At 40.5% G+C, this 25,364-nt stretch overlaps 1 long non-coding RNA gene across 1 annotated transcript; it reads right to left on the bottom strand.

Annotated features, from left to right (window-relative positions):
• On the bottom strand, nucleotides 1-24,453 carry LOC117512434. The gene is made up of 2 exons (XR_004561294.1): nucleotides 24,255-24,453; nucleotides 1-598 (listed from the first exon to the last, which is right to left on the bottom strand). It is a non-coding gene; the product is annotated as an uncharacterized LOC117512434 (long non-coding RNA).
• Between the last annotated feature and the right edge of the window lie 911 nt (nucleotides 24,454-25,364).

Below are 25,364 nucleotides of genomic sequence, written 5' to 3'. Positions count from 1 at the left end.
AGGGTTCTCCAAATATTCAAACTCACAGAGACAAAACAGACTAGCGCAGTCCAACTTCTTTGCTAAAACTCCTCATAGGTCTTTTCTTGAAGGAAGGACAATGGACACAAACACACATTCATACTGTACAGGCACACACGGTGCACACAATCTGGTTCTTCTATGGAGGCGAAGATTCAGCCAGCAGGTTGGACGGCCCCTCAACCTGACGTCACGTCTCCTTTGTTGTTTATGAATTTATTTCTCTCCTCAGCTGAACTCTCTGAACTCAAAGTTCCCCTCCCCTCCCATCCTGTGCTGCCCTCAGGCACTACACTTACCCCCTGCCAACAAAGGCGGGCACATACAGTAGGGCTTTAACAAAGAATAACAAAAGCGAGACAGACGGACAGAAAGACGAAAGAGGCAGGGAGAGAAAAGAGTTGCCAAACTGATAAGTTCAGATGACTCTCCTGTTTTTTTTTTTTCTTTTTTCTTGTGCTCTTTTTCTTCTTCGATCTCTCCCTGCATCTCTTCCTGCTTGGCTTGTAAAAGTTTCAGCTGCACGGGAGGGCCGGCCTCTTTTGGCAGACATCCAACCCTTGACTCTCCTGTCCCCCTGTGAGAGACAGAGGGAGGGGAGGACAAATATAGTCACAGATAGACTGTACACGTACAGTCATAGAGGCAAGATAGCTTTTGGACAGGGTTGCAATTAACCATTATTTTTGTAATTAATTATTCTCTCGATTATTTTGTTGATTCATCTATTTTTTTTTTTTTTTAATCTACTGATTTCAGACAAGTTGATTATCCTTGGGTTAGCTGACCAATAAATCATAACCATGAATTCTATGACTAACTTTCAACAACAGCATCACATAAAGTGCCAAAAATTAAATAGGCAGTCATGGAATAAATACTGAAGAAAATCTTGCATGTCTTCCTGAAATACAAATAAAGACAATAAATATTTCACAGGGCTGCAACTAACAATTATTTTCATTATCAATTAATGTGTTGATTATTTTCTGTATTAATCCATTAGTTGTTTTGTTCATAAAACACGAAAAATAAGTGTTTCTTAAAGCTCAATATGACATCCTTAAACATCTTGTTTTTTCCACAACCTAAAGATAATCACTTGAATAAGAGGAGCAAATAAACCAGAAAATATTCACAATCCATAATCTAAAATCAGGAAATTTGGACACTAAAAATAAAGCAAAACAAAAACAAGATGACTCAAAATAATTAATCCATTACCAAAATAGTTGCAAATAAATCTAATAACTAATTAAAAATCAATTAATTATTTCAGGTCTAATTTTGAATTCACACATTTTTATCTGGTAATAATCACTATATTTGAACCATTCTACAGACGTACAGTGTCCCCCAAAGGTATTGGGTCCCTTGGTATTTCACACATTTTGTTTATGCCATTTCAAATACAAAAAGAAAATCGGGCTTCTCAATATAAAAACTTCTAAAATTATCTTCCTTAAACTCAAACTCAAAGCAAATCTCTACAACTTGATATAAATTAAATAAAAATAAACGCAGAGACGATGGAATACATAAGTAATCAGCCCCTTTGGTATAATACCTGTAAATAATCAATTTTATTGCCAGTTTTCTTCAGACAAATCAGGGGATAGATACATGAACATTTCCAAGTCACTGAATATGTCTTGAACTCTATTTACATCAGTTACAAAGAAATACAAACAGTATGAAACCCTATGGTAAATCTGCACGGAGTAGACAGTTCTCACAAACTGAGTGGCTGTGCAAGAAGGAGAAGGGTGAAGAAAGCCACCAAGACACCCAGACAACCCAGAAGAGGTTACAGGCTTCTGTGGCTGTGATTGGAGAAATTGTGCAGAGTGCCTGGTTTGCATTTTGTATCCCCAGTTATACAGCCTCATGATGAAGTGGTATAGAGGAGGACTTTCTTGAAAGTTCAGCTACAGTTTGCCAGAAGGTACATCTGAGATGCAAGCCCAGAGTTGATGTTTTGGTGAATGAAAATCCTCAATGAAATAAGTTGCTGTCAGGTGGGACCGGGTTTTTTTTAAAACTATGGCAGCAGCTGCTCACAAGTGGATCAGTTGGCTTTAACAGGAACAACAGGAGAAAGCTCCGATGGAGTTTGTTTGCACACACAGTGCTTTCTTGCTGTACCCTGAAATGCCACATCAAGCTTGGCAGCGTTATGCTTACTTAGAATTCTGAATAAAATGAGCTAAAACAAGTGCAAAAACATTTTATTTATAGAACTTAACTTGAACAAAATTTCAATATGTTTTCTAAGGTGTTAGAATAGTGTTGTTTTAATGGCTAACAGTGTTTTCAGAGGTCAAACACTTTATTCCATTCAGGTCAATGTTTAGTATATGGAAGTACAACCCCAATTCCAATGAAATTGGGATGTTGTGTAAAATGTAAATAAAAACAGAATACAATGATTTGCAAATCCTCTTCAACCTATATTCAATTGAATACACCACAAAGACAAGATATTTAATGTTCAAACTGATAAACTTTATTGTTTTTGTGCAAATATTTGCTCATTTTGAAATGGATGCCTGCAACACGTTTCAAAAAAGTTGGGACAGTGGTATGTTTACCACTGTGTTACATCACCTTTCCTTCTAACAACACTCTAAGCCTTTCGAAACTGAGGACACCAATTGTTGAAGCTTTGTAGGTGGAATTCTTTCCCATTCTTGCTTGATGTACGACTTCAGTTGTTCAATAGTCCAGGGTCTCCATTGTCGTATTTTGCACTTCATAATGCGCCACACATTTTCAATGGGCGACAGGTCTGGACTGTAGGCAGGCCAGTCTAGTACTCACACTCTTTTACTACGAAGCCATGCTGTTGTAACACGTGCAGAATGTGGCTTGGCATTGTCTTGCTGAAATAAGCAGGGACGTCCCTGAAAAAGACGTTCCATGGATGACAGCATGTGTTGCTCCAATACCTGGATGTACCTTTCAGCATTGATGGTGCCATCACAGATGCTGGCTTTTGAACTTTGCGCTGGTAACAATCTGGATGTTGTTTTTCCTCTTTTGTCCGGAGGACAGAATGTCCATGATTTCCAAAAACAATTTGAGATGTATACTCATAAGACCACAGCACACTTTTCCACTTTGCGTCTGTCCATTTCAAATGAGCTCGGGCCCAGTGAAGGCAGCGGCATTTCTGGATGTTGTTGATGTATGGTTTTCGCTTTGCATGGTAGAGTTTTAACTTGCACTTGTAGACGTAGCAACAAACTGTGTTAACCAACAATGGTTTTCTGAAGTGTTCCTGAGCCCACGCGGATCCTTTACACAGTAATGTCTGTTTTTAATGCAGTGCCACCTGAGAGATCAAAGGTCATGGGCATTCAATGCCGGTTTTCGGCATTGCTGCTTACGTGTAGAAAGTTCTTCAGATTCTCTGAATTTTCGGATTATATTATGGACTGTACATGATGGAATCCCTAAATTCCTTGCATTTGAACACTGAGAAAATTGTTCTTAAGCTGCTGGACTATTTTTTTGATGCAGTTGTTCACAAAGTGATGATCCTCACCCCATCTTTGCTTGTGAATGGCTGAGACCTTTGGGGATGCTCCTTTTATACCCTATCATGAGTGTCCTCAGTTCCCAAATGCTTACTGAGTTTTGTTAGAAGGAAAGGTGATATAACAGTGGTAAACATACCAATGTCCCAACTTTTTTGAAATGTGTTGCAGGCACAAAAACAATAAAGTTTATCAGTTTGAATATTAAATATCTTACCTTTGTGGTGTATTCAGTTGAATATAGGTTGAAGAGCATTTGCAAATCATTGTATTTTGTTTTTATTTACATTTTACACAACGTCCCAACTTCATTGGAATTGGGGTTGTACATCCGTATCAAAAGTACACCTATCAAATTAAACAAAATTTACTTAGAGAAAATAAAATTAAGCTGAAACAAAAAGACCTCAGTAGTACTCATTTATTTTATAATAGCCAAGTGACCTTTGTGTGTGTGTATGTGTGCATGCGTGTGTATAGCTTAGATCACAGAGAAACTGGGGAGAGCTAACATTTACCGTTTGTATGCTTATGTACCTTGGGTCAGGGATGAATGCTGCAAAAACTGAAAGCTGGATAGGACTAATATTTTTGGAGAAATTAGTGATATTCAACAACAGTTAACAATGAACGTTGTGCTGCAATGCACCATGGGAGTTCAGGGTTTTGGGGTTTTAAATGTTGTTATTGTGGTTCATGTAAGTTTAACAATGTTGTTAGAGTTATTGATTTATTGTTTTTGTAGTTCAATTGGTTTAGTTACGTGGCATGTTGCCGTTACCATGAGTGAGAAGAATAGTGGCTTTGATGTCTTCTGCCACCATCTCTGTATGTGGGTGTGCATGCATGTGTGCATGCCCACGTGTGTGTGCAATTTTGGCCACAGACAAACTGGGGAGAGCTGACATTTCCCGTTTGGTATGCTTATGTATTTTGGGTCAAGGATGGATGCCGCCAAAAAGAAATGTTGATGGGACTAATATTTTTGGAGAAACTACAGATATTAGCTAACAACACTGAACAATGGACATTGATAATTACATTCTGGACTCCCATGCCAATCCAGCAGTGGGTCGTCTGTCATTCTTAAGTCTATCAGTGATTTTAGTGTTTTTAACCAGTATTATCTATGAAACTGAGTCTCTGCTGGTGTATGATTGCCCAACACTGCTGGACCTCCAACCTGCGATTCAGGGTATGGTGTCATCTGCTGTGGGTGGGCAGACTTTCCTGCCCACGTTTCTGTTGGCGATTGCGTGTTATCTGTGCGGGGCTCCCGTGCTGCCATCCTGGCAAAGGCATCAACAATGCCACAGTATACAAAGTGGTCAGCTGGTGAAGTTGTCATTTTCCTGGCGCACTGTTTGGTGTCTAGTCCACCGACATGCAAGTTACTCCTGCGATCTCTTCTGCCTTGGCGTTCCTTGGATCCTGTTGATGCCGGCGTGGTGCCCGTGGATGGCTCTGAAACTCTTTGGCCCTTCTGCCCATGCCATCCCTGGACCAATTTCCGACAACGTCTTCAAAATCTGGAATCGCTGCATCTGGTTCCTCAGCTCATTGAGGTCCATGCTCCAGCAACAGTCAGGGATGGCCTGGTAAATGCCAGATCGCTGGCACATAAAACTTTTATTCTTCGGGACTTTAATTCCTGTGATTTGAACTTTTTGTGCGTAACTGAGACGTGTTTGAGCGCCGGGGACTCCGGTGCTCTAGTTGAGCTTTTACCAGTGGATTGCTGTTGTTTTCACTCACCATGGGCTTCAGGGAGAGGTGGAGGCACGGTGGCTGTGTATAAGAAGGACTACAAATATAAGTAGTGTTTGTTTCAGTCCTCCTTTTCTAGCTTTGAATTTACCACGTTTGAGATGGGTCATATTACAACCCCTGGCAAAAATTATGGAATCACCGGCCTCGGAGGATGTTCATTCAGTTGTTTAATTTTGTAGAAAAAAAGCAGATCACAGACATGACACAAAACTAAAGTAATTTCAAATGGCAACTTTCTGGCTTTAAGAAACACTATAAGAAATCAAGAAAAAAAACTGTGGCAGTCAGTAATGGTTACTTTTTTAGACCAAGCAGAGGGAAAAAAATATGGACTCACTCAATTCTGAGGAATAAATTATGGAATCACCCTGTAAATTTTCATCCCTAAAACTAACACCTGCATCAAATCAGATCTGCTCGTTAGTCTGCATCTAAAAAGGAGTGATCACACCTTGGAGAGCTGTTGCACCAAGTGGACTGACATGAATCATGGCTCCAACACGAGAGATGTCAATTGAAACAAAGGAGAGGATTATCACACTCTTAAAAGAGGGTAAATCATCACGCAATGTTGCAAAAGATGTTGGTTGTTCACAGTCAGCTGTGTCTAAACTCTGGACCAAATACAAACAACATGGGAAGGTTGTTAAAGGCAAACATACTGGTAGACCAAGGAAGACATCAAAGCGTCAAGACAGAAAACTTAAAGCAATATGTCTCAAAAATCGAAAATGCACAACAAAACATCGTCTGTGACCCAACTGTAAGGAACCGCCTAAAGGAAATGGGATTTACATACAGAAAAGCTAAACAAAAGCCATCATTAACACCTAAACAGAAAAAAACAAGGTTACAATGGGCTAAGGAAAAGCAGTCGTGTACTGTGGATGACTGGATGAAAGTCATATTCAGTGATGAATCTCGAATCTGCATTGGGCAAGGTGATGATGCTGGAACTTTTGTTTGGTGCCGTTCCAATGAGATTTATAAAGATGACTGCCTGAAGAGAACATGTAAATTTCCACAGTCATTGATGATATGGGGCTGCATGTCAGGTAAAGGCACTGGGGAGATGGCTGTCATTACATCATCAATAAATGCACAAGTTTACGTTGATATTTTGGACACTTTTCTTATCCCATCAATTGAAAGGATGTTTGGGGATGATGAAATCATTTTTCAAGATGATAATGCATCTTGCCATAGAGCAAAACTTTTTCCTAATTTCTTAGTGTTTCTTAAAGCCAGAAAGTTGCCATTTGAAATGACTGAAGTTTTGTGTCATGTCTGTGATCTGCTTTTTTTCTACAAAATTAAACAACTGAATGAACATCCTCCGAGGCCGGTGATTCCATAATTTTTGCCAGGGATTGTAATCGGGTTTTGTGTGCTCTTGTTTACCAGCCTCCCAAATATAATAAGAATTTTATAAATGCATTTTCTGTTTTTTTTTTTTTACAATCATACCGAATTATGAACATGTGGAGATTTTAATATATATGTGTGTTGTCCTGATAGGCCGTTGGTTATGGATTTTTTTTTAAGTCTTGTTGACTGATTTGGTTCAGTCTGTAACTGGCCCTACACATGAGCACGGGCATACGTTGGATTTGGTTCTTTCCTGCAGCCTGTCTGTGACAAATTTGGAAATCTGTGACTTTGGTTTTTCAGATCATTTGCCTGTTTTTTTTTCCTGTTGGTTTGACACAGACTGTAGTTAAACCTTGCGCCCCTGTTCGGTGCTGTCGGGCAATTAACCCCTCTACTGCTTTTCAGCAGGTCTGTATCTCTTCTACACTTTTTACTTTTGATATAAAAGATCTTATATGTTGGTTTTATTCTTCGTGTCAAACCATCCTGGATTTGGTGGCTCCATTTAAGACTCAGTGACCTGAGGGTAAATCTGAGCCTTGGCTAAAAAACAGAACTCGTGCTGTCAGGACAGAATGTTTCCAAGCTGAATGCAGGTGGAAAACGGACAGATTGCAGGGGTCTTTTCAAATTTAAAAAAATTGTTGGCGCCATTATCACAACTCGGTAAAGGAGACAAGAAGGGAATATTTCGCAAATACTATTTCCTCCCACAGTGATAACCCATGTGTGTTATTTACAACAATTGCTTCTGTAATGGATGTTGCAGAGAATGTCTGTTTGAATGCTTCTCCAGAAATGTGCAATAATTTTCTGCTCTTTTTTACTGAAAACGTTGCTAATATCAGGGCTTCTATAACTCCTGATTCCGAACCCTCGGTCTTGGTCCCTTGTGCTTACCCAGTTTGCTGTTGTTTTTACCCAGTTTGGAGTCTGTGACTCATTCATTTTTAGAAGATGTGATAGGCCATATTAAATGTTCGGGTTCCCCCCATGACCCTGCTCCTCCACAATTTTTTAAAGAAATTTTACCTAGTATAGACATTTAGTTCTCGCTAGGATAAATTGTAGTTTGTCTTCTGGGGTGATTCTTGCTAAATTTAAACATGCAGTAGTGCAGCCTTTGTTTAAGAAACCGAGCCTTGATCATACTGTGTTGGGAAATTATAGGCCTGTCACCAATTTGCCCTTTCTTTCTAAGGTTTTGGGGAGGATTGTTTTGGAGGTATCTTGGAGGGGTTCCAGTCAGGGTTTAAAACCATTCATAGTACAGAATCTGCCTTAATAAGGGTCTTTAATGACATTTTTCTTGTGTGCAATTCTGGTAACTATGTTGTTTTGGTTTTGCTTGATCTAACTGCTGCCGTTAACACTGCTGACCATAATATTTTAATATCTCGATTATATCAGTTAGTAGGCATTGGTTGTACTGCGGTTGAATGGTTTAGAGCTTATTTGGCAGACAGAACTTTCTCCATGAATATTCTTGGCCCAGAATCATCTGTAGTTCCTTTGGCATGTGGCGTTCCACAGGGCTCTATTTTAGGGCTGCTGCTTTGTTCACTGTATTTACTGACTTTGGGCTCTATTCTTAGAAGACATGGGATTTCATTCCATTGTTATGCAGATGACTGCCAGATTTACTTGCAGATTTACACACAAAAAAACTTTGCATAATTTAGTGCCACCCTTAAAAAATGTCAGCTACCTATTTTATAAACACTACCCAATCTAGAGCCTGTGGATTCAAATGGGCAATGCACTAGTGTTGTGTGGGCCGCCAGAAGAGGAGGTACTGCTGGCCCACCACCAGAGGGCGCCCTGCCTGAAGTGCGGGCTTCAGGCACGAGAGGGCGCTGCCGCCATGGACACAGCCGGGGGTGACAGCTGTCGCTCATTACCTCTTGACAGCTATCACCCATCTACTCAACATCATCTCACTCCATAAAGACCAGACGTCATCTCCACCTCGTTGCCGAGATATCATACTTCATAGGAGGTAATACTCTCAGCCTTTTTGTGAGATTTGTAACTCTGTTATTGTGAGAATTTGCAGGAGAACCGGTCGTTTGTGAGGAGGCTGTGCAAGACGGCGCTCCTTTTCAGCTGAGACCGCTGCAACATATTGAATGAGAGGTGGAGGTGGCATTCCCACCGTTGTTGTTACTGGGTGTACACACACCCACACTTGACTGTCTTTGTTCTTCGCCAGCAGTACCAGATCCGACAGTCGGGGACGGTGATCACCTGGGAATTCGGGACTTGGCGGCTCCAGTATTCACCAGGTTCTGGGGCGGCGGAAATCGTGTGGTTCCGGCTCTTCTCAGGACAGACGTCTTCTATCCTCGAGCCTGCCCACACGTCACCTCTGTGTATTGACTGTTATGATATTCTGTGATTGTCTGTATGTTCGTTGTGCACATTCACAACATTAAATTGTTACTTTTTGGCTCATCTATTGACCGTTCATTTGCGCCCCCTGTTGTGGGTCCGTGTCACTACACTTTCCCAACAACTAGTTTCATTTTAACTTCCCATTCTGCCAAAGTTCTAAATATAATGGCCCAGTCACACGGCACACGACGATTCCTGTACGACGGGAAAAAAGTTAAAAAAAAAAGCACTAAAGGGACAAAAGAGAAACTAAAAAAAACAAAGCTAACAATCTCGACACTATAAACGAAACGCGACTGGACCCACAGCTGGAGCAGTGTGTGTGTCTGCATCTTTGAGTTCCAGGACTCGCGGCTGGGATGAGGCTCATAGCGCCTGAGTGCTGGAGAAACTGCAAACAGAAGCTGTGGAGATCTGTGCGCACGTCGGTGGACCCAACTGCTTTGGTTCCTCATCCAGAACAAAAGAGAGATCATCTCCTTCATCATCAGAATCCACACTGTCTGATGACACACTGGGAGCTATGTCTTGCTCCAATTTAAAAAAAAAAAAAAAAACTCTGGTGTGCCGTGGTGACTGCTCTATCACTGTATTACCTTACCAACCATTCCAAAGGGAATAATGTGATTATTAACCATCAGATGAGAAAGTAAAACCTCATAAATCATTCTAAAGTCAGTTTTAGGCAGAAACGAGGTGATAATTGGTGAATTGCTGCCAACACTCCGAAATGACACCTGCACAGTAAAGGCAGGGGGGCCATTCAGTCTGTGACACCGGTCTGTGTTACTTTCATTAGTGAATGTTTCACAGTCTTTATGGCTTGTTCAGCCATACCATTTGAAGAGGGAAAACTTAGGTTGCAGTGAGTGAGCTCAAACTAAAATAAGCCAGGGCTGGTTAAAAAAAAAAAAAAGACTCTTTTAAAGCTAGAGTTGGTAGTCCTGGAGAGCTAGCAAGAAAGCTAAGAAGATTTAAAAAGTAGCACCTCCTCTAGGTTCCACCCCTCCCCCCTACCCCATCAGTGCTCCATACAAATCCTCACTGTCTGTCGACACGCGCTACATCTTGCTCCCATTAAAAAAAAACTCTGGTGTGCCGGGTCACTGCTGAATCACTGTATTACATTACTAAGATATATATATATATATATATATATATATATATATATATATATATATATATATATATATATATATAAAACAGAAAACTGTCAAAATGGGGAATAAATGTAAGTATAAAGATGACTGAATATATCAGAGCAATAAATTGATCAGTCCGTGTGAACGCGCATTGACTAACGTGCGGTTATTTCCACGAGCTGCAGCTGATCCACAACGTGAATTCTGCCTTCCAGAACAGCTCTTTATATCATCATTTGAATTATCTACCTGTTGCCACATGTACAGAAGGGCTGGATCGTCATTAGTACACTCATGTTGGTATATTTAATAAAAAATAATAAGCGCATGGTGCCTGAGCCCATTGAAACTGACCCCCCCTCCCCCCCACCCAGATAAAAAAAAAAATCCAAGCAACCAGGCTGCGTTTGCCCAGTAATTTCTGATGCTACGTGAACGCAGCGTCAGCAGCAGCACTCAGAAGCAGCTTCTGCACTGTGTGAAAACATTCAGCTGGTCAAATGAAGTCCAACACCAACGTTACAAAAACTAAGCAAATGATTAAAAAATGTCAAGAACGACAGCAAAACAAAATACGGATGAATTGAGGTTTTCGTTGCCCTACATTCGAATTTTTCAACAGTTTCAAAATCCTGACAAAGCGACTGCTGCAGGAACGAAGCTGTACGAAGGTTAAACGATGTCAACGAAAGTCAACCAAAGTCCAGATTTCTTGTTTCATTAGGGCTTCTTTGCCCTTCGTTAAGTGCCGTGTGACTGGGCCATAACAACAGTCATTTTTCACCAGCAGCTACGATTTCACACGTACTGCATACAATTCCTGCTTCATGCGCAATTCAACCACATTCATCTTATGTGTGAAGGGGCCCTAAGTACAGGTGTATGCAAAGGTTTGGGTACCCCTGATAATTTTCATGATTTTCCTTTATAAATTATTGGTTGTCTGGATCAGAAATTTCAGTTAAATATATAGCAGATGAACACACTGATATTTGAGAAGTTAAATGAAGTTCCTAGTATTTACAGAAAGTGTGCAATAATTATTTAAACAAAATTGGGTAGGTGCATACATTTGGGCACCTTTGTCATTTTGTTGATTTGAATACATTTACAACTTCAATTCTAATGAAGTCGGGACGTTGTGTGAAATGTAAATAAAAACAGAATATAATGATTTGCAAATCCTCTTCAACCTATATTCATTTGTATACACCAAACTTTATTGTTTTTGTGCAAATATTTGCTCATTTTGAAATGGATGCCTGCAACATGTTTCAAAAAAGTTGGGACAGTGGTATGTTTTCCACTGTGTTACATCACCTTTTCCTCTAACAACACTCAATAAGCGTTTGGAAACTGAGGACACTAAATGTGAGTGTCATGACTGGGTATAAAAGGAACATCACCAAAAGGCTCAGCCATTCACAAGCAAAGATGGGGCGAGTATCACCACTTTGTGAACAACTGCGTGAAAAAAATAGTCCAACAGTTTAAGAACAATGTTTCTCAATGTTCAATTGCAAGGCATTTAGGTATTCCATCATCAACAGTCCATAATATAATCAGAAGATTCAGAGAATCTGGAGAACTTTCTACACGTAAGCGACAAGGTTGAAAACCAACACTGAATGCCCTTGACCTTCAATCCCTCAGGCGGCACTGCATTCAGGGCTGGCATTGAGGCAATATGGCTAAGCCTGAAACTAATTTGTCGAGGGGTTTGGGGGCCGCGGGCTGCGATTTTAGGCATTTTCAAACCTGTTTGGAAAGCTCTCAGGAACACCCAATGTTAAAGATTTTAAACAATCATTACCATCTTTGAGGTCAAGTGGTTTGTGTTTTACAATGCAGTTTTCTAAAGCAAAAATAAAATAACCACAAACAATGAAGTTATGAGAACTGTAATTTCATAAAACATAACAAACATCATCAGTACTGCACTTAATCGGAACATCAGAGCAGTGTTTGTAATGAACTAAACTTTACAGACTACAATACAAAATGGCTTTTCAATATCTTTGTTCATATAGATACACATATTTGACACCAGTGGTGTCAAAACAGATAAAAAACATAAAATACTACTTAGGGCAATCGACTGCACTGGTCAAAATCATATCCACTAAATAATCTCTTTCTTCAATTTGATCGCTTTGTCTAACAGGCGCCTGCAAAATGCTAAGAAAAGATTTTTGTTCTGATACAGATGGAGCCACATTAAAACACGTTCAATGATTGGTTATCACATCGAGCTACACCAATGAAAAATCGTGTTATTAAACAAAGAATGGTATATTTTGCGGCTCTTATTAAACAAAGAACCGGTATATTTCCCAGCGCAAAACGTCATTCGCAGGCCATCCCCTCAAACTCTGTCATAATTGTGTTATAAACCAGTCACCATTTGTTTTATTATATCTGTGTAATTAATAAAATTATCTTCACGGACGATTTGTTCGCGCGCACACGCACGTGAAAAAAAAAACATGGGCTGCTGCTGCACTTCCTCGCTTTCTCCCTTCACACTCTGTCATAATTGTGTTATAAACCAGTCACCATTTGTTTTATTATACATCTGTGTAATTAATAAAATTATCTTCACAGACGATTCGTTCGCACACACATGCATGTGAGCAAAAAAAAAAAAAAACAACAACAAAAAAAAAGCAGTCGCTGCTGCACTTCCTCGCTTTCTCTCCTCAAACTCTGTCATAATTGTGTTAAATAAAAGACAAAAGGGGCATAAGTCGTGCTCACAGGCTGATTGCCAGAGACAGGACATGTCCATGTCAAGTATAAACTGCAGACAGACATCTCCATGTCACTACCTATCCAGTCCCTGACTGGTCATTGCGGCGCGACAAGATGAAAACGTTTAGCTTTTTCAACTTGGGGAGGAGGGCGACGCGATGCGATATTGCGCCACTCGCTCAAAATCGCTTAATTTGCGTCGCTTCATTCGTGTCGCTTCATTCGCGTCCATCGCATCGCTTGAACTTTTGTGTTGCCACAACGTGTCCTTCCATAGGGATTACATGGCAACCTGTCGCCTCCGCTGCATTATATCCAGATCCAAAAGCTGGAAATCCGGCTCAGCCCAGAAAAATACCAGGCCTGTGCATTAAAAACCAACATCACTGTGTAAAGGCTCTTACCGCATGGGCTCAGGAACACTTCAAAAAATGATTGTCAGTTAGCACAGTTCGTCGCTACATCTACAAGTGCAAGTTAAAACTCTACCATGCAAAGCGAAAGCCATACATCAACAACATCCAGAAACGCCACCGCCTTCTCTGGGCCCGAGCTCATTTGAAATGGACAGATGCAAAGTGGAAAAGTTTGCTGTGGTCTGATGAGTCCACATTTCAAATGTTTTTTTGGAAATCATGGATGTCATGTCCTCTGAACAAAAGAGGAAAAAGACCATTCAGATTGTTACCAGCGCAAAGTTCAGAAGCCAGCATCTGTGATGGTATGGGGGTGTGTTAGTGCCCATGGCATGGGCAACTTACACATCTGTGATGGCACCATCAATGCTGAAAGGTACATTCAGGTTTTGGAGCAACACATGCTGCCATCCAAGCAATGTCTTTTTCAGGGATATCCTTGCTTAATTCAGCAAGACAATGCCAAACCACATTCTGCACGTGTTACAGCGTGGCTTCGTAGTAGAAGAGTGCGGGTACTAGACTGGCCTGCCTGCAGTCCAGACCATTGAAAATGTGTGGCACATTATGAAGTGTAAAATATGGCAATGAAGAACAACTGAACTGTTGAACAACTGAAGTCTTACATCAAGCAAGAATGGGAAACCTACAAAGGTCCAACATTTAGTGTCCTCAGTTCCCAAACGCTTATCGAGTGTTGTTAGAAGGAAAGGTGATGTAACACAGTGGGAAACATACCACTGTCCCAGCTTTTTTGAAATGTGTTGCAGGCATCCATTTCAAAATGAGCAAATATTTGCACAAAAACAATCAAGTTTATCAGTTTGAACATTAAATATCTTGTCTTTGTGGTGTATTCAAATGAATATAGGTTGAAGAGGATTTGCAAATAATTGTATTCTGTTTTTATTTACATTTTACACAACAACCCAACTTCACTGGAATTGGGGTTGAAACACTAATTATTGGCACACAAAATTGGTTTGGTAAGCTCACTGAGTCCTGACCTCCTTACACAGGTGAACCCAATCATGAGAAAGGGTATTTAAGGTGGCCATTTGCAAATGTTTCCGCTCTTTGCATCTCTTTTAATGGGTGGCAACATGGGAGCCTCTAAACAAGTCTCAAATTACCTGAAAACAAAAATTGTTCAACATGTTGTGTGGGCCGCCAGAAGAGGAGGTACTGCTGGCCCACCACCAGAGGGCGCCCTGCCTGAAGTGCGGGCTTCAGGCACGAGAGGGCGCAGTCGCCTCACAGGAGCAGCCAGGGTGACAGCTGTCACGCATCACCTGCAACAGCTGTTACCCATCATCTGATCAGCAGGGGAATATCAGCAGGACGACGCCTCCACCTCTTTGCCGAGATATCGTTCTACCTGGAAGGTAACGTTCTCAGCTGACCGTGAGATCTTTTCAGTAACCTTTTGTGACTTTTGTGCATTATATAGCAGACTCTTTCCAACGAGAGGTGGAGGTAGTTTCCCTGCCGTGTGGATTGCTGGGTGTAAACGCGCCCACATTTAATTTTTTTTTTTTTGTTCCTCCCCAGCAGTACCAGGTCCGACACGCGGAGGCAGTGGCCACCTGGGAGTTCGGGACTTGGCGGCTCCAGTATTCCCGGGGTCTGGTGGCGGAGGAAATCGTGTGGTTCCGGTTCTGCTTTGGACAGACGTCTTCTATCTTCGAGCCTGCCCACACGACACCTTCTGTGATTTGACTTGTTGTCTATTGTTGTAATCTGTTGTGTTTGTTGTGCTTCTTCACAACAGTAAAGTGTTGTTATTTGACTTCCTCCATTGTCCGTTCATTTGCGCCCCCTGTTGTGGGTCCGTGTACCTACACTTTCCCAACACAACATCATGGTTTAGGGGAAGGCTCCAAAAAGATATCTCAGAGATTTCAGCTGTGAGTTTCCACTGTGAGGAACATAGTGAGGAAAAAGAAGACTGCAGGCACAGTACTAGGACAGGTCTGAAGTGGCAGGCCAAGAAATACCTCAGATAAGCTGAAGCGAAGGATAGTGAGAACAGTCATAGTCAATCCACAGACATGCTCCAAAGACCTACAGCATGATCTTGCTGCAGATAGTGTCTCTGTGCATCGTTCAACTATACAACGCACTTTGTACAAAGAGATGCTGTATGATGCTGTAATGCAGAGGAAGCTTTTTTTTGCATACACGCCACAAACAGAGTCGCTTAAGGTATGCTAAAGCAAATTTGGACAAGCAGCTTCATTTTGGAATAAGGTGCTGTGGACTGATGAAACTAAAATTGAGTTATTTGGACATAACAAGGGGCGGTATGCATGGCTGAAAAAGAACACAGCATTCCAAGAAAAACACTTGCTACCTACAGTAAAATTTGGAGGTGGTTCCATCATGCTGTGTGGCCAGTGCAGGTACTGGGAATCTTGTTAAAATTGAGGGTCACAAGAATTCCAGTCAATATCAGCAGATTCTTGAGAACAATGTTCATGAATCAGTGACAAAGTTGAAGTTGCACTTTGGCTGGATCTTTTCAACAAGACGACCCGAAGCTGCTGAAACTAAGTCATTCATGCAGAAGAACAAGTACAACATTCTGCAATGGCCATCTCATTCCCCAGACCTGAATATTAATGGAAAAACTGTGGTGTGATTTTAAGCAGGCTGTCCATGCTCGGAAACCAACAAACCTGACTGAACTGGAGATGTTTTGTAAAGAAGAATGGTCCAAAATGCCTTCAGCCAGAATCCAGACTCTCATTGGAAGCTATAGTAAGTGTTTAGAGGCTGTTATTTCTGCAAAAAGGAGGATCTACTAAATATTGATGTATTTTTTTCTGTTGGGGTGCCCAAACTTATGCACATGTCTAATTTTCTTTAAAGAATAATTACACACTTTCTGTAAATCCTATAAACTTCATTTCACTTCTCTATATGATACATTTAACTGAAATTGCTGATCAAAACAACCAATGATTTATAACTGAAAATCATGAAAATTATCAGGGGTGCCCAAACTTTTGCATACAACTCTATACTCTGGGCTGAAGAGGCTACTGAGAGGCTGAGGGACTGTTTCAGAACCACAGACTGGAGCATGTTTCAAAACTCTTATGGTGAAGACATCAACGGCCTGACCCAGTGTGTCACTGACTACATGAACTTCTGTGTGGAGAGCACTGTGCCTACCCGGAGGGTACGGTGCTTTCCCAACAACCACCCCTGGGTGACCCCCGAGCTGAAGGTCCTGATGAACCAGAAGAAGAGGGCTTTCAACTCGGGAGAGAGAGAGGAGCAGCGTCGAGTCCAACAGGAGCTCCAGTGGAAGATCCGTGCAGCTAAGAAGGTGTATGGAGGGAAGATGGAGGAGCAGCTGGCCAGGAACAACGTCAGAGACATGTGGAGATGCCTCAAGACAGCCTCCGGATTTGGGCAGAGTGCCAGCAGGACTGCAGATGGAGATTCTTGGTTCACAGAGGAGCTAAACAGCTACTTTAACCGTTTTGGCTCCTCCACACCTGCCCCCCTGCCTGCTCCCGGCTCTCCACACATCTCCAGCAGCCAGCCCTCCAGTACCTCTGACCCCCACCTTCTACCACCTGGTCACCTCCACTGCACCCCGGACCTTGTCCCTCCTCCCCCGGGACTGTATTCAGCACCAGCCCACCTCAGCTCACACTTCAGCTTCCCCCTCCCTCCCCCCTCACTGTAACTCCAACCAAGGTGAGAGGCCAGCTCCTGCGGCTGAAGCAGAGGAAAGCAGCAGGACCTGATGAGATCCCCCCGAGGCTGCTGAGGACCTGTGCAAATGAGCTCTGTGAGGTCCTCAGCCACATCTTCAACATGAGCCTCAGCCTGGGGGTGGTCCCCACCCTGTGGAAGACCTCCTGTGTAGTCCCAGTTCCCAAAACACCACACGCCAAGGAACCGGCCCACTACAGACCAGTTGCCCTGACCTCTCACCTCATGAAGACCATGGAACGGCTCGTCCTGTCTCACCTCCACACCATGGTGAGCGACAACCTGGACCCACTGCAGTTGGTCTATAGACCCAACATCGGAGCAGATGACGCTGTCATCTACCTACTGCAGCGAGTGCTCACCCACCTGGAGACCAGTGGGAGCGCTGTGAGAGTCATGTTCTTTGATTTCTCCAGCGCTTTCAACACCATCAGACCAGCGCTGCTGCGGGAGAAGCTGGAGGATGCAGGTGTGGATGGACATCTCGCCACCTGGACCATCGACTATCTCCCTGACCGCCCGCAGTACATGCGGCTGCGCGGCTGTCAGTCTGAGGTGGTAAGGTGCAGCACCAGGGCCCACCAGGGCACCATCCTCTCGACTTTCCTCTTCACCCTCTACACCTCGGACTTCACCTACAACACGGACAGCTGCCACCTCCAGAAGTTCTCTGATGACTCCGCCATTCTGGGTCGCGTGTCTGGAGTACCGGTCGGTCATCACAGACTTCGTGGACTGGTGTGAGCGCAACCACTTGTGTCTCAACACCAGTAAGACGAAGGAGATGGTGATCAACTTCAAGAGGAAACCACCACCTCATCCAACAGTGAACATCCAGAGGAGGACATAAAGCCTGTGGACAGTTTCAAATACCTGGGTGTTCACCTCAACAGCAAATTGGACTGGACTCACAACACCGACGCCCTGTACAAAAAAGGCCAGAGTTGCCTCCACCTCCTGAGGAGACTGAGATCCTTTGGAGTGAGCAGGCCTCTGCTTAAGACCTTTCACAACTCTGTTGTAGCCTCTGCTCTCCTCTATGCTGTCATCTGTTGGGCCCCGGGCAGCACAGAGCGGGAGAGAAGGAGACTGAACAAGCTGGTCAGGAAGTCCAGCTCTGTCCTGGGCTGTCCTCTGGAATCTCTGGAGGAGGTGGCTGAGAGGAGGGTGTTAGCCAAGTTCAAATGCATCATGAAGAACTCCTCTCTCCCTCTGCACCGGACTGTAGTGTGGCTGAACAGCTCGTTCAGTGACAGGCTGAGGCACCCTCAGTACAAGAAGGAACGATACCGCAGGTCGTTCCTCCCTGCTACTACTGTCAGACTGTACAATAACACTGTGAAATAACCACATGCAATAATATGTCCATAATCGCGTGCAAAATTAATATGTCCACAAATCATGTGCAATAACAACTCGTTTACAAATCCCAGCACTAATGTCACCTTATCACATCTTAACTCCATCTCACATATTGTAAATAAGATGCTCCTATCTCTTTTTCAATCCCAATCATGTTTTTATATATATATATATATATATATATATATATATATATATATACACACACGAGGTCTGTTAGACTGTCTTGATCCGGTATGTCGTCTGACTAGCACAGGAATTGCGGAAGACGTGGACATCAGCACCTTTACGGCACATTGAGACAGACGTGCGGAGGAATCCCGCGTGTCGCGGCGGAGCCGCATGGCGCAAAGCAACGCCGTGATGAAGCCTCACAGGACATGTTGGGGCATGTCCAGCTCATGTTCATTTTCTCGGATATTCACAGGACTGAAAAGCAACCGGAAGCCGTCTGAAAGCCACCTGAAAGCCGTCCTGAGAGACCAACACGGAGGTGGTTTTGTCCCGCGCCATGAGCGGCACAGTGGCGCATTCATCCGCTTCTTTTTCCATGGAAAAAACTCCTGTGACAGTGGAATGTGCCGAAAAGGTGCTAATGTCCACGCCTTCTGCCTTTTTGTGAAAGTCAGACGACGTCCCGGATCAACAAAGCCTTCACGTTGTAAATGATCTGGTTGTTTCAGCAGGGTGTCAGCCTGTTGATCGGCGTTCGGAGCGCGCCGCGCTCTCAGACGCTGTGGGCGGTCTTTAAACCAGCTGGAGCACTCCTTAATCTGTGTAATCCCCATAAAATCGTCCCTGAAAGCCATATTAATTTTCCGAATGGTGTCCACCTGGAGGTCTCTCACAGTTTCAGGATAAAATTGATGCAGCAAAGCTCCAAATCATTCCGCCATTTCCTTAACGACGAGAGGGGTGGACCAGTGCTCACTTAAAGCCTGCTCACATGCGAATGAAGCAACCGACAGGCGTGAAAAAACTCACGCATGCGCACGAAGGTTCAAGCTTGGCTGATGCAATCACACGTGATTGAAATCAATATGGTTTTTGAAAAAAATAAAAAGGTCCGATACTTTTCTAACAGAACTCGTATACATACATACATACACACACACACACATATGCATGTATGTGTGTATATATTCATACATATTCTATTTCTACCTCATTTTCTTATGTCCTGTAATGTTACAAGTACTCGTATTATTATTGCTTATCCTTGCACACGCTGTTTGATGAACATTTTCCTCTACTTGCATCCATCTTGTTTTTTTGTGAATTTCTCCTCTGTGACATCAATAAAGTTTTAGCTTATCTTATCTTATTTAACATGTCACCATTTTTCTCAGTAAATATAATTCTAAAGGTCCTACCAACATGAAATTTTTACCAGTAACAACCCAAGTATTCCACACATTCAAAGAAAGTAAACCAAATACGTACAGAAATAAAGCTACGTGTAATACAATGGAATGGCACAGTGAAAAAATATTGAACACTCTTAATGAAATCTATTTAATACTTTCTATAAAACCCTTTATTAGCAATGGCAGCTTCAAGACGCCTCCAGTATGGAAAAACTAGTCGCATGCATTGCTCAGGTGTTTGACCCATTCTTTTACACAAACAGTTTTCAAATCTTGAAGGTTCTGTGAACCTCTTCTATGAACTCTGATCTTTAGTTCTTTCCATATTGGATTGGTTGGGCCATTCTGGCAGCTTTATTTTCATTCTCTGAAACCAACTGAGAGTTTCCTTGGCTGTGTGTTTGAGATCATTGTCTTGTTGAAATATCCACACTTGTTTCATCTTCATCATCCTGGTAGATGACAGCAGATTTTTATGAAGAATGTCTCAGTACATTTTTCCATTCATCCTTCCTTCAATTATGTGAAGTCTGCCAGTGCCATATGCTGAAAAACAGTCCCACACCACGATGTTCCCACCTCCAAACGTCACTGTTGGTGTGGTGTTTTTGGGCTGATGTGCAGTGCCATTTGACGTCTCAACATGGTGTGTATTATGACATCAAAGTATTAAATCTTGGTCTCATCTGACCAGACTATATTCTCCCAGTATTTCACAGGCTTGTCTAAATGTTGTGCGGCAAACTTTAAACAAGCTTCAACATGCTTTTTCTTCTTGTCATTTTGTTGTTGTTTTTTTTTTTAATGAGTGTATTGCTTGGGTTGTTACCGACATCTGGTGAAAATTTTTATGTCAATAGCACCTTTAAAAATAGATTTACTGTGAAGAATGATGATATGTTAAATACTTATGTTACCCACTGTATGGGTGAAGCTGTACCTTCATTGACAGCAACAACACAGTCATTTGATTGGTTGATGTCATGTCACATGTCACTGGTTATTTGTCCCACTGTGTACAAAAATAACACACTGACTGATTTACATCTTTTTTCATGGAATTTGGCTGCATATACTGTTCCTTTTGGTTCCATACAAGTTGCTCAATTGACTGACTTCACTACCTTTTAGCAAAAAAATGTCCATGACACGAGGAAGCAAAATCCAGTTCACCATGAGCTGATCAGAAGCATAAACAGTGTTCTCTGGGGCATCTCTAGCAGCTGGAGAAACACTGTCAGATGAAGACTTCCTATTGTGATTTTTGGCTGGATTAAGGACAGTAGACACAATAACGTTTTGACAGGTCTAATTTTAAGCAAACTATCAAATGACAAGGTTCTATTCCTGTGTCAGGTAAAACAAATAAATGTTTTTCATTCATGCAATGGAAAGAATAGCTTCATTTGTTACAGGATGGAATGTTCCATTCAATGAGGCAAAGCTAATTTTAACTGTTGCATCACCTTCATGGTGGACAGAGAAGAATTTTCGTTACAAGAAAAAGTGAAATTCCAGCTAATTTGCAGATGCAAGCATAGATGTGATCTGTTCTGTTGTTTGGAAATCCTTCTCTGCTCCACTCCACTGTGAAGCTGTGCATGGTGATGTGACAGACAAAAGTTGCACTATGCACAATTTCTCCAATTCCAACTACAGGAGCCTATAACTCCGACAGAGTTATCAAGGGTGTCCTGGTATTTTTTCTCATGAGTCTTCTTATCGTACTCAATTTTTGACAACTGCCTCCTCAATCACCATACAGTGCCATAATGTTTGTATTACTTAGTCCAAGATATCTTCAGTGACTTGGAAGTGTTCATGTTTCCATCCCCTGACTTGTCTCAAGAAAATTAGCTGCATAAGTGAAGATTTAGTACTATTATAATTTAGGATGTGTATACTTATGCAAGCCATTGTTTTGAGTTTTAGATGTTTATTTATGTCATGCTGTAGAGGTAAATAATTGTAGAAAAATGCACATACAGAAGGCTGACTTTTTTTTTATACCTTTTTAAATTTATTATCATTCCAGCATTCAGACATGTAATGGGACTTTCACAGCAGATGCACAAAGCAGCGCCCATTGGTCTGAAATCCATTATTATCTCTGTCAATGAAGTTGGAGGAGGTTATGTTATCGCCCCTGTTTGTTTGTCTAATTGTGAACAGCCTGGAGCCCACAATTGTTTATATATCTTTATGAAATTTTTACTGAAGATTCATATCCTGATAGGCAAGAAGTGATTCCATTGTCAAGGTCATAGGTCAAAGGTCAAAGTCAAGAAAAATCTTACAAAAGTGGAAAAAAAACCCCTATCTTTAATATTGAGCGAATTTTCAAAAATTCATCACTCTGTTTAAAAAAAAAAAAAAAAAAAAAAAAAAATCTAATTTCTTTCATATTTGAGAGCCTTGTGTAGGATGGTATCCTTTATGGACTGAAATGTTTGATCCAGATTACAGATTTTGTGGTCATTTAAATTTAAGAAACCCCATTTAAATTATATTTTACATTATACCTTAACCAAACGTGCCCCAGTGACTCTTGAGGTGCAGACTGGCACACACTATCCCCTGACATTTGATCCAGATTTTGGATTTTGTGGACATTTGAATTTAATATTGAAAAGCCCATTTGAAGTATATTTTGCATTATATCTCTATCAAATGTGCCTGAATCACTTTCTTATGTGACAAGGAGGTGGAAACTGGCACTCTCAATGAACAAACTAAGACTGATCTGCATCTGATCTGTATTGCAGATATTTGATATTAACACTGAAAAGCACTTTTGATCTATTTTTTTTTTTTGTATTATGTTTTTGCTTCTGAAAAGCCAAATCTAATAAGAATTTGACCTTGAAATTTTTTTTCCAAGGTAAAAATTTGTGGAATTAGAAACTAGTGTTGGTGGAGTTTTGCACTCTACAAGCGCGGTGCTCTAGTTTTCATTATTTTCAGCCTGAATTATGTTTATTAAATTTGATAGCGGTACAAAATTCAAACACATAAGAGCTCCAAAGGTTTTCAATTTTCAAGCACTACTGTACATCTTGATTGTTCAGCAATACTGTGGTGGTGTGCACAAAACTGCAAATATATTTGGTCACTGCCTAAATACTTATGGATGTGATTGTATCTTAAGGTTTGCACTTTCAATTGTTCTTCATACGTATTTTGCTAATAATTGGAAACTAACTCAGAGCTACCTGATTAGCAAACGATTAATTTCCATGAGTGGATTCCCAATTTATTAGTTAGCGTGCCTAATAAAAAAAAAGGCAACACTTGTCAAAAAAAAAAAAAAAAAAAATATGAGGGCTTACGTACTTTAAAATAAAACTCTTTATAAAATTAAATGCTGACATTGAATGATTGATTGATTTTTTATCTGGCAATAAAATATACAAATAAAATTAATTACATGTAATAAAATATTGCCAAAGATAGCACAAAAAAACTGCCTAAAATGGCTTATTTCCATTGTGGTCCTGCTAAGATGAGCAGTAGACTAAGAACAGATTCAATTCCCAATAAATTAAAAAGTAAGTGATTAAAAAAAAAAACAAAAAAAAAATCAGAAATAAAATACATCATTTAAATATAAACAATAATTCACAAACAGGAAGTTGGGCCAGAATTACTACACAACAATAAAATATAATTAACAATATTAAAAATTAATGTACACATATATCTCAACTAGCACCAATAAGATCACTGAATATATGTTCTTTAACTCTTTTTTATTATTATTTTTAATGTTGATTTAGATGGGGACATTCTAAGTGACAGTGGGAGACTATTCCATAAAAGTGTGGCAGCGTACATAAATGAAGATAGACAAAAAATATTTACGCAAGGTACACCAAAAAAGCTCAGCTGAATCTTGCAGCATAATTGGAACTACTAGGAATGAACTTACATTTTAAGTATTCAGGAGCAGAGTTATTTATGCTATACATAACTGACCATTTCAATTGTTCACCATTTTTCCAGGTGGTAACAATCCAACAGTTATACCATTGTGAGTTCTTGGAGAAGTGTTACACATGAACCTGATCGTGTTGTTCTGGGTAACCTGGAGTTCTGTCACATTTGATGAAGTTAAACCACTGTACCCTGAAGTACAAGCATCATCAAAGTGACACTGGATGAAAGCTGATCCCAATAATTTATTCAAATTGAACTGATGGACATTATGGAAAAGGTATTTCAGTTTATATGTCTAAATTGACATTTAACACATTTAATGACCCTGCACAGAATCACACATAAAAGTATCAAAAAGTTGCAAGAGCAATTTTTTTGTTTGTTTATGAAGTTTAGCTGAACAGAAACATTACAGTAAGTTTAAGGTGTTTTTGATGCCGTTATAAGATGACTAACCTGAAAAACGACGAGCACCAACATCTCCCACAGGCGCTGAAATGTTCTAGAAATGAACGCCAGCTCATAGTTTTTCTTTATTCTGCCTATTCGCAGCTGTCCATATCAATTTAAGCTTTTAAAGCATTCCTATATTTCGATTTAACAAGCTAACACTAACGAACTTTCTTCTCGTACAATTAAAAGATGTGAGCTCGTGTCGCTTGTGCTCCGCTGCATTTACGAAGCGTACTTTTTCTCTGAAGAGGAAGCTCCCCATCTAGTGGCCATATTCTGTAACTGCATACTCTATTTATTTTATTTTTTATTTTTTTTGGAAGTCTGGGGTTTTTTTTTATTATTTCTTCTCCCGCTTCTTTCCGGTAAACACTGGGGCTTGCTATTTACATAAGATGGATTTTTATATGAAAATCTTTTTTTGCTTTTACTTGTTTACTTGTCAATGTGATAAAATAAGAATTTCCAGTCACTTGTAGCATTTATATATTCATCTCTTTTTTCTTTATTCATCTTTTTTCATCTCAGATTATGACAGTACCAGAAAAAAAAGGGGGGGGGGGGGGTGAGATTTGGATATGACATAGAATTATTTTAATATTTAATAATAATATAATAACGTGTAATATTTTATATATATATATATATATATATATATATATATATATATATATATATATATATATATATTGTTATTGTTATTATTATATTATATTTATATTATTATTGTATAATAATAATATTTAATATTTTAATATTTGGACATTTCCAGCTATTTTATTTGCTTACTTGCTCTTTGATGGTTGTGCTACATTTTCTGAATCACAGCATGATATCAAAGGATCTAAATACATCATGAGAGAGAAGGAAAACCCTTGTTGGCAAGTTGAGGTGCAGGTTTGACATGTCTGTCAATATGGCAGCTCGCTATCAAATTGTGACAAAAAATTACATGTGCATTAAAAATGTACAATCTTTATTTGTAATATTAATAGTAGCAAGTAATAGTAGTAGTAGTTGTAATAATAATAATAATAATAATAATGATAATAGTGTATGGCTTTCTACCAAGTACTACAAATCCCTTCACTACATCAGTAACCAGTTGTTCGC

The sequence above is a fragment of the Thalassophryne amazonica genome, chromosome 6 (genome assembly GCF_902500255.1).
Source record: "Thalassophryne amazonica chromosome 6, fThaAma1.1, whole genome shotgun sequence".
Lineage (NCBI taxonomy): Eukaryota > Metazoa > Chordata > Actinopteri > Batrachoidiformes > Batrachoididae > Thalassophryne > Thalassophryne amazonica.
The sequence above is the reverse complement of the archived record's forward strand: the minus strand, read 5'-3'. Positions and strand labels throughout refer to the sequence as shown.